Below are 9,785 nucleotides of genomic sequence, written 5' to 3'. Positions count from 1 at the left end.
ATTAAAATGGTCCTATCTGAGTTTTGTGCTTGAAACCTCTGAGTTTGGCCTCCCTTGTGTTTTTAACATTAAAACAAATCTAAAGGGGGGAAAATCAAACAAAACAAAGTAAAAACTTGTTAAGTTAAAGTAATTATTTAAGAAAGTTAAGTAGTGAGGATGCCTGGGTGGTTCAGTGGTTCAGCGCCTGCCTTAGGTCCAGGGCGTGATCTTGGAGTCCCTGCATGGAGCCTGCTTCTCCCTCTGCCTGTGTCTCTGCCTCTCTCTCTCTCTCTCTCTCTCTCTCTCTCTCTCTCTGTGTGTGTGTGTATCTATCATGAATAAATAAATAAAATCTTTAAAAAAAAAAGAAAGAAAGTTAAGTAGCATTATAAATAGAGCATCAGTGGATGTTTATCACTGAAACCAATGATGGGGGAATTGGAAAGTTCATAAAACTACAGATTTAAAATCAATACACAATTTTCCGCTTAGATTCTGCAAAGGGTGACAAAAAAATTATGTGAGTGTGACATATGATTTCCATGATAAATGCTAGCATGTATTCTATGATTTAGTCAACAAAATAGGTTTCTTTCATTTTAGGAGATCGAATTTTTAGATGGAGCTGCAGTGGAGTGATTAGCACTGCTTTGCCTCACTGGAATTACTCAAATACTCTTCTTATTCTTTGTTCCCAAAAGTTTTTACTTTACTTATTTGTTGCCAGCTGGAAAGTAAATGGGTCTATAGAAACTACTCTTAGAAGTAAATGAGAATTCATTTAGGGATACTGAGCTTTCCTGGCTGGTAATTTGCTTGATTAGTTGCATATAGCATATGTGTTCATGTTATTCTTAGATTTCTCTTGTGCATACTTTCAGATCATGTGTCCTTTTTTTCCATATGTTTCTTATCCCTATCCTTTCTTCTGCTTGGAAGGAAAAGGCTGCTTATGAAAACTGGAGTTATATTTTTAGTTCATTTATATTATTTGCTTGAACATTATTTTTTTCTTCCAGAATGAGGTGGAACCTAACCAAAATATATTCCTGAATCAGCCAAATGTCATCCTCACTTCTGTCCATTAAGAGTTGTGGTTCACTTTTTAAGAATCAGTGCCAGAAGCCAGAGAAAATTTAGGTTAGAATCTCAGTTAAAATAATCTATTATGTTTCAATCCAAAAATCTCAAGATTGTTACTTTTCTGAATATACATTAAACACACACACACACACACACACACACACCACTTAGCACATGCATGCGTGCGCGCGCACACCTACAGAGCATAGGCCCTAACCTGTGAGCATGTATACATTACAAGAAAAAAATATATGTATTTAAATAGTTATAAATTATATTCTATGTTAAAAATTATATATTTACAAGAAAGAAATTTCAAACTAAAGCTTACTTTTGAAATTAAGACTGTCTCAGAAAATACAGGATGTATGTGTTCACAAACAACTCATTATAATTTGAACCTGATTTAGCTTTTCTGTTTTTCTTAGCTCAGTTTTTCATGAGATTAGATACCCATTTTAAAACCAGGGGACATGGTTTCAAACTCATTTTTCTTTGTCCACGTTTAATTATATTAATAATATCCTCCGTCTAAGTAAAATCCTCCAGAGTGAATATGGAACGATCAGAAAACATATAATGCAGTGTTTCATTTGGTAACATGTGGAGGCCTGTGTGCTAGTTATTAAGCCATTTTCTGTTTTCAACTCCTGCCTTCTGCACTCGGCTTTGTGATGCTGTGGTTGGCTCTCTGCAGACCACATTTCCCTTGTGCCAGTAGGGGGTGGTAGAGAGACAGTGGTAGGCTGGAGAAGGAGGGACCTGTCCATTCCTGTTTGCCTTTGGTTCTGTCAGGGTCTCTCAGCAATTCCTCTCTCCCTTGGCAGTGGCAAATTGACAGGTGTCTTAACTCTTTGAGAATCCTCCTCCAAATACTCCCAAAGCACATCAGCACCAGCTGACCACCTCACCCTCCTCTAAGGCCTCAATCCCAGCTCCACGGGGCCTCATCTCTATGCATCTGAGGGATCAGAACCAGCCCAGTGGGATGACCACGTCAGAGATCTGAGTCTCAGCTCATGCAGATTTCTAAATTTTCAATCTCTTCTCTCTAGACCTGTGCTAGCCTACTATTCCCTTTATGGCCATTTCTCTTCTTCAATATCTGGTTAATAATTCTTTATATTAAATTATCCCTAGCAAAATGAATGATATACTTTTTGTTCCTTTATCTAGGGACATAATGCATTTTGTTCTCACATAGGATCAGAACCTCTACCATTTACTGAGGAGTAGATATTGTAACGCCTACATAGAACATGTACGTGTCATCTATATAACACCTACATATGACATATCAGTGTCAGGAGCATTTTATATATTTTAAGGGAATGAGATTTTTGACAGAGGCTCCAAGGCACCTAATTGGAAAGTTATTTATAGTATATCTTTTAAGAGTACTAGTTAAAATTGAAAAGGGTATTATTCTAATCAACTCATCTATTGAATCTATTAGATACATATGTCATCAGAAATAAAAGTCACATTAAAATATACAGTTGAAAACTTACAAATAATTCTGTTATATTTTTGTCATAAACACTGAGAAATATTAATGATTTATAGATTGTAATAATTCCTTTTTCTCCTTTCAGCAACCAAAGCATATAAACAAATAAGTTATAGTGATACAAAAATAACACTGCAATTAGGATGACTCTATCATCAAACTTAATTTTTGCAGTCTTTTTTCAGAGCAGTCTACACACTAAGAAAAAAGTCAAAGTTAAAATTATACCATTGTCAGGGACACATTAACCAATGGAACTTTCAACCACACTATATTTATAAAGTTGAAGAAATACATTGACTTAGTCCATTGTATGTTTAATTTGCAAGGCACATACATACCCACCCCCCTCACCATGAACGTGTTCTTTCTCTTTGGCTACCCCAAATCACCAAGTATTGGTAATTCATCAACTGTCTAGTCTCTGACCATTTCACCACCTTTGGCTCCTACACTGTGAATAGAAACTCAACATACTTTACATAATCACATCAGCCAGTGTTAGATATACAAGAAAGCATGAAGCGAGGCAGTGGGAAAAGCAACATGGAACCAGGGAGGAAATGGAAATGTGTGGAAGGGGCTGGTAGTCACCTTATCCTTACGAGGAGAATCTAAGATGGCTGTTCTCAGCCGTAGGTCTATCTATCTCCCAGACACACTTGAAGCTAGTTTTAACAATATAACTAAGTTCAGTTAATTAAGCATAATCAGAAGTATTCTGTGGTACTTTCAGGATGTTTAATTGAAAGGTAGTAGGTGGAAGCTACACCTCTGGGTAGGATAGCTTAGATAGCAATAGAACAACACTTTTGTCGAAAATAACTATAAATTCTGACAAAATACAGAAGGAAAATGTTTAATGGCAGTCAAGATCCAATGAGAACCAGGAAAAGGGACCTGAAGAAAAATGGTCAGGAGTTCAGCTGGGCTGGACCAGCGCTCAGGTCCACAGGTCCCACTGCTCAGTCAGGAGAGAAGAAAATGAGCTGTCAGGTATTGAATAGCTGATGATAGCAACAAGCCAAAAATGAGAGAGTTAAACTTTAATCACTTAGTGAGATGGTATGAGCAAGAGGCTAAACCAGTGAAAAGTTGACTCCTTGATTCCATTTTCCTCCAGGGAATGGTACAGCATTTGAAGGTCTGATGGATCCGTGCAGATGTGGGGGTCATCCCACAGTCGAAGGAGCACTGAACAAAGGGCTCCCACGGTTTATGGACCGAGGAGCTTGGGGTGAAATGAAGGGGAAGCACTGGAAGCAGGAAAGTACTGGGTACCGAGTCATAGTGGGGAAAAGTATCTTGGTTTCCCACTCATCCCCCCACAAGGAGAGCTTGGCAGAGCTACCTGAAGAGATCTTGGGGTAAGGCCTAAGATAACAATATCTTAGAAATGAAAGCGCTGGGTAGATACTTCAATACGTGAGGAGACATCCAGCCAGAGGGGCCTGAGTCCTTCATAGCAGTTCCCTTCAGAGGATTTCAGTGCCCGGGCCGTGCCCCAAATTTGGTGTGAGGAGGGTTGCTTTCTTCTTTGTGGTCTGTCAGGGAAAGCCTTTGCAATATGGTCAGGCCTGAAAAAGCACATGGAAGGCTCTAATCAGGAGCCAGGCTCTCGGGAAGTGAAATAATTTTTGCACAGCTTTTACTCTGGGGTCAGTTGATGAGGCAGGTGCAGTGGGCTCAGAATCTAAGCTCTGAGACATAGAAGCTGCTGGAGGAGAGAGGAACCAACAGAGGTATAGTAGACTGTGGCAGCCCCAAGCATGTGGTGAATTTTCCCCTGAAGATATTTGCCAAATTCTGAGCTGTGCGGGGCAGGAGATTTAAAAGCTTGGTGAAAAGCACGACAGAACTATCAGCAGACTTGCAAGACAATAATTATAGTTTAGGACCTGAAACTGGAAGGGAGCCACAGAGTGCCTGGAGCTCTTGGTTGAGTCCAAGTCATATACTAGAAGTAAAATAAGCATTAATGGGGCTGCAATGCAGCCATGACTTCCCATAGTTCATATTACCCTCCATTATTTAGCACAGCAAGAGAAAGGTAAATACCATCTGGAGGAATGAATCCTTGCCTTAAGCAAGCCTCCGCAATTTTTTACTACAGAATAATTACTTTTTAATAAAAATTGGTAGACTGCAAGAGCAATATCAAGACTGAAAAGAGATAAAATAGAAACAAGCTCACAGATGGTTGAGACACCATTGCCAGCTGACATGGACCTCCAAATAATTATGATTAGTAGATCACAATCCTAGAAACATGAAAAGATGGAAGTTTCGGCAGAGGATTGCCATCTCTAACAGGAAAGAAACAGACTCCTACAACTAAAGATAAATCATCAAAATGCCATTTTGTTTTAAATAAATGGTCTCCGAAGAATGAAGCTAGGAGGAGGCAGGCTTGCTGAAATGGACACTTTAGTACAAAATTTAAAAGTGAAGTAAGAGAGGAAAAAAAGAACAGTGACAATAGTACAGTTGTAGGAGATTTTTGAGACACAAAAAGGGATAATATACAAGTAACTGGAGTCCCTAAAGGATAGAAGGAAAAAAATAAGGCGCGAGCAAGATTTTAAGAGAATTCTGCAAAACAGTGAACAACAGATTAAGAAAGTTCTGCACCACAGGCAAGATAAATACGGAGAATACCCCAAATCCTCATAATAACAATAAAACTGCAGAAGAGCAAAGACGGTGAAAACAGTTAAGCAAACCGAGGGAAAGAAGAGCAACGAGACACACGGCTGGCTCCTCAAGAGAAACAATAGAAATCGTAAGATAACAGAATTAGACAGTTAGGGCGAGAAAGGTAACTACCAATCCAGGACCCATTTGTCAACAAAAGGTCCTTCAGAAACAAAGTGAAATGCGTGTTTTCAGAGGAAATACTGAGATCGTTAAAAGAAACGCTGAATGGTGTTCACCAGGTGGAAGAAATGTATCCTTTCAGGGAAAATAGTAATGCAGTAAAAATGAAATACATTTTGGGGCACCTGGTGGCTCGGTCGGTTCAGCATCTGCCTGCAGCTCAGGTCATGATCTCGGGGTCCTGGGATCCAGTCCCACATTGAGCTCCTGGCTCAGCGGGGAGCCTGCTTCTTCCTCTCCCTCTGCAGCTCCCCCTGCTTGCATTCTCTAGCTCTCTTTGTCTCGAATAAATGGGCTTTTTAAAAAATGAAATACATTTTAAGAATATACAAGATGATGTAAATGAATATTGACTAAACAATGCAGATTGTGTCTTGTTGATTTAAATAACAATTCAATGTTAAAAGCAAGACACCTTTCTGAGCCACCCAGGGAGGGGTCCGTCCATACAGGTTGTTCTGAATGCCTGTTGTGATTTCAGGGGAAACTTTCACAATGTCTAGAGCCCTTGAAGTCCTGCAAGGGAAGCGGAGGATATGTTCAAATTTCTTACAACAGGAACCTACTTCTGTGGCACCAGCCCTGACCTCCAAATGAGACAGGTCACCTTTAAATGACCAGGTCACCTTTAAATGACCAAATGACCTACATCATAGATCTGAAGAGAACCTGCAAGCTTCTGCTGGCACCTCCTACCATTGTCCCCTTTGAAAACCTGGCTGGTGTCAGTGTCCCATCATCTAGGAGTCCTGACCAGTGAGCTGAGCTGAAGTTGCTGATGGTACTGGAGCTGCTTCTGTTGCTGGCTGCCTCCCTCCTGGAACCTTCACTAACCAGATCCAGGCAGCTTTTCAGGAGCCAAGGCTTCTGGTGGTGACTGATCCCAGAGCTGACCAGCAGCCTCTCCCAGAGGAGTCTTATGTTGACCGCTGCCTACCATCACTCTGTGCAACACAGACTCTCCTCTGCACCTGGCGGACACCGCCATCCCTTGCAACAATAAGGGAGCTCACTCTGGGTCTGATGTGTTGGGTGCTGGCCCCGGGGAAGTTCTGCACATGGGGGCACCCCTTCCCGTGACCACCCATGGGAAGTCATGCCTCATCTCTACTTCTACAGGGATCCTGAAGAGATTGGAAAGGGAGAACAAGACTGTTGCTAAAAAGGCTGTGACCAACAAGGGATTTCAGAGTGAAGGGACCACTCTAGCACCTGAATTGAATGTGAAGCCACAGACTGGTCTGAAGGCATGCCTATTCAGCAGCTCCCTGCTGAAGACTGGAGCGCTCAGGTCCACAGGTCCCACTGCTCAGGCCTCTGAATGGGTAGGAACATCCACTGAGTGGTCTTGAGCTGCTCTTCCACAAAGGCAAGCAAAATGGGAATAGGGTTGATGGAAAATAAACACTTTCTAAGAAAAAAAATAATAAAATCAAATAAAGTGCATGACAGTGATTTTACAAAAGTCAAGAGGGAGTAAATTGAATGAAAGTCTTCTGAGGTTCAAGCATAATTAGGAGTGGCAAAAGCTGTGATTTTTTTTGAGATTGTAATATGTCAAAATTGCATGTAATTATGGTTATTACTAAAAGGGTAGTAAAGAGTAAGTTTAACAATTTAATAGAACAAAATGGAATAATGATAAAAATATTTTATCATGAAAGAGGCAAGAAAAGAGAATGTAATATGGATTGATTAAATTAAAACAGTGGTAAAATAGATATGAGCCAAATATGTCAGTGTCAGTAATTATATTAAAAATTAATTAAATTCTCCAATTAAAAGACTAAGTTGCCAGGGAATACAAGGCCACGTGTTGTATGCCGGGTCACTGTGTGAAGAGACCACATTTTTATAGCTTTGTTGATTATAAGGAAGGAAGTCACAATCCTGTTTCCATGGGGGAAGGAGACACCCAATTCATCTGGATAAAGTTTCGGCAATGTTCATGATAGGGAAAGGAAGCCATGTGGGTGACCTTGTGGGTGAGGACTCTGGGGCTGTTGAGTGTGTTACTGCTGCTTCTACATCTGCAACTGATGTGCTAGATGGTGAGCTTCTTCTTTCCACATGTGTCAGGGGGGATTCTTTTAATGGGAATGTTGCATGTACACAAGTGTAAGTGAGACGTTCCAGTCGTTTACACCAGTAGAAGAATCAGAGCACAACGCCAGTGACTCTACTCTTATTTTAAAGGCTAACGTACATGGATGCAGTCCTGCTGGTTGGCCAGTCAGAGGCCTCGGTAGCCATAGCCCTGACTTTGAAGATATCACGCCTTTGCTCATAGGTATAGAGTTATAAACTCTAAAAAAAAAAAAAAAAAAAGGAAGCTCAGGATATTGCTCTATGAAAAAAGTTTCTTAGAACTATGTGGGTGGATGGATTTGCAACATTCAATCCCTCTGGACATCAGGGAAATACTAGTTTTTTGTTTGTTTCTTTTCATTTTTCCTCCACCAAAAGGAAAGCCTTATCAAACTTATCAAACTCTGAGTATAGGGCACATTTTGTATCCCACTGGGGCACTCCATGTGGTCATTTACGTCAGGTAACATGAAAATCATCACCCTGTTAACGGGTTCCAAAACAACAGGCTTGGAAGCTATCCAGTAAGCTGAAGTCCTATACCTTTGGGACATCACAATTTTAATGATCCCTTTGCGCTATAAATCTTTGTGCTTAATGATTTCGCTGATTGTAGCCTCTGGCAGAGAAGCAACTCTTTTGAGTTTAGAACTTGTAACCCTCCTGACACAGCTGCCAGGTACACTCCTTTGGAAAAGCAGCTATTAGTTTTTAACTTGGCTTTTGTCAAATTTGAATATCTGATCGAAGGAGACTCTGTTACTCTTTTTTTCTGACATTTTGGGGTGGGACTTTCGGATTTAAATCAACCGTCTTGCTATTTATTGTCCTCTTGTCCCATCTTTCTTTTTCCTCTTTTCCTTCTGTTTTGTATGAATGAAGTATTGTTTACAATTCCATTATTTTTCCTTTGTTGGCTCATTTCCTATAACGCTATCATGTTATTTTCGTGGTTGCTTTGGGGTTTATGATGTGCATCTTTAATTTATTATGGTCTATTTCAAATAATATTATTTTATGTATACTGTACGAACCTTAAAATACTTCCATTTCTTCTTTCCCAGCTTTGTCCAGTTGTTACACATTTTACTGCTGTATACACTGTTTATCTCATTACATTGTTATTCTTCTGGCTATAAGCAGTCTATTATCTTCTAAAGAGATTTAAAGAAAAAAAAAAAACCTTTTTTAACCTATGTTGTTCCCATAATCGGTACTCTGTATTTCTGTGTGTAAATCTACATTCCTATCCAGTATCATTTCCTTCCACTTGAAGGAAGGACTTCCTCTAACATTTCTTCTGGTGAAGAACTGTCCGTGATGGGTTCTTGAAGCTCTTGCATGTTTATGACCATACAAAATGGTCATGAGAATGTGGAGCCACGAAAATGCCCATATACTGCTGGAGGGGACGTGAAAAGGTAGAGTCACATTGGAAAAATGACCGTTTCCTGAAAAATGTAACAGACACCTCCCACACAATCCACCTATTCCACTCTTAGGTATCTACCCAAGAGAAACAAAAATTTATGTCCAACGATTCATATACAAATGTTCGTGGTAGCTTTATTTGTAATATCCCAAACTGGAGAAAACCCAAATGTCTGTCGACAGGGGAATGGATAAAAAAATTACAGCAGATCCACACCAAGGGATGCTACTCAGCAATGAAAAATGATTATTGATATACATGATCCTATGGATACATTTCGAAATCATTATTCTGAGTGAAAGAAGTCAGGCACCCTGTATACTGTATTATGATTCCATGTATTTAAATCCGAGATTCATCTAAAGTGGAAGAGGGCAGGTCAGTGATTTCTTGGGGCTAGGTTTTGGGGGAGGGACAGATTACAAAGAGGAAAGAGGAAACTTTCTAGTATAATTGAAAAGTTCAATTATCTTGATTGTGTTGATGGTTTTTTGGGTGTATGCGTGTCAGAAATAATCAAATGGCACAACTTGCATATATAAAGTTTATAGGAATTTTTATTTCAGTATAAATTGAGATAAAATTATATCAGTATTCTTTTAGATAATCCAAATTTGGCATTTTCCAAACGGTGTTAAATTTCAAAAAATGAAAATGTTAACATCTAAGACAATTTTTCTAGACCTAATTTGATACTTTCTACTTTTTTCCTTAAATTATTTAATTTTTCATATATGTTGGTAGGTTAGAGTTGCTTATGATCTGGGCACACTGGATTTTTCCATCTTTGTTTATCTTCAGATATACATATTA

General features: G+C 39.4%; 1 pseudogene; it reads left to right on the top strand.

The window, feature by feature from the left end:
* Nucleotides 1-5,947: 5,947 nt before the first annotated feature.
* Nucleotides 5,948-6,804, top strand: LOC140599497 (small ribosomal subunit protein uS2 pseudogene; annotated as a pseudogene).
* Nucleotides 6,805-9,785: the final 2,981 nt, after the last annotated feature.

The sequence above is a fragment of the Vulpes vulpes genome, chromosome 7 (genome assembly GCF_048418805.1).
Source record: "Vulpes vulpes isolate BD-2025 chromosome 7, VulVul3, whole genome shotgun sequence".
NCBI classification, from domain to species: domain Eukaryota; kingdom Metazoa; phylum Chordata; class Mammalia; order Carnivora; family Canidae; genus Vulpes; species Vulpes vulpes.
Note: the sequence above shows the minus strand (reverse complement) of the source record. Positions and strands in the feature narration are given on the sequence as shown.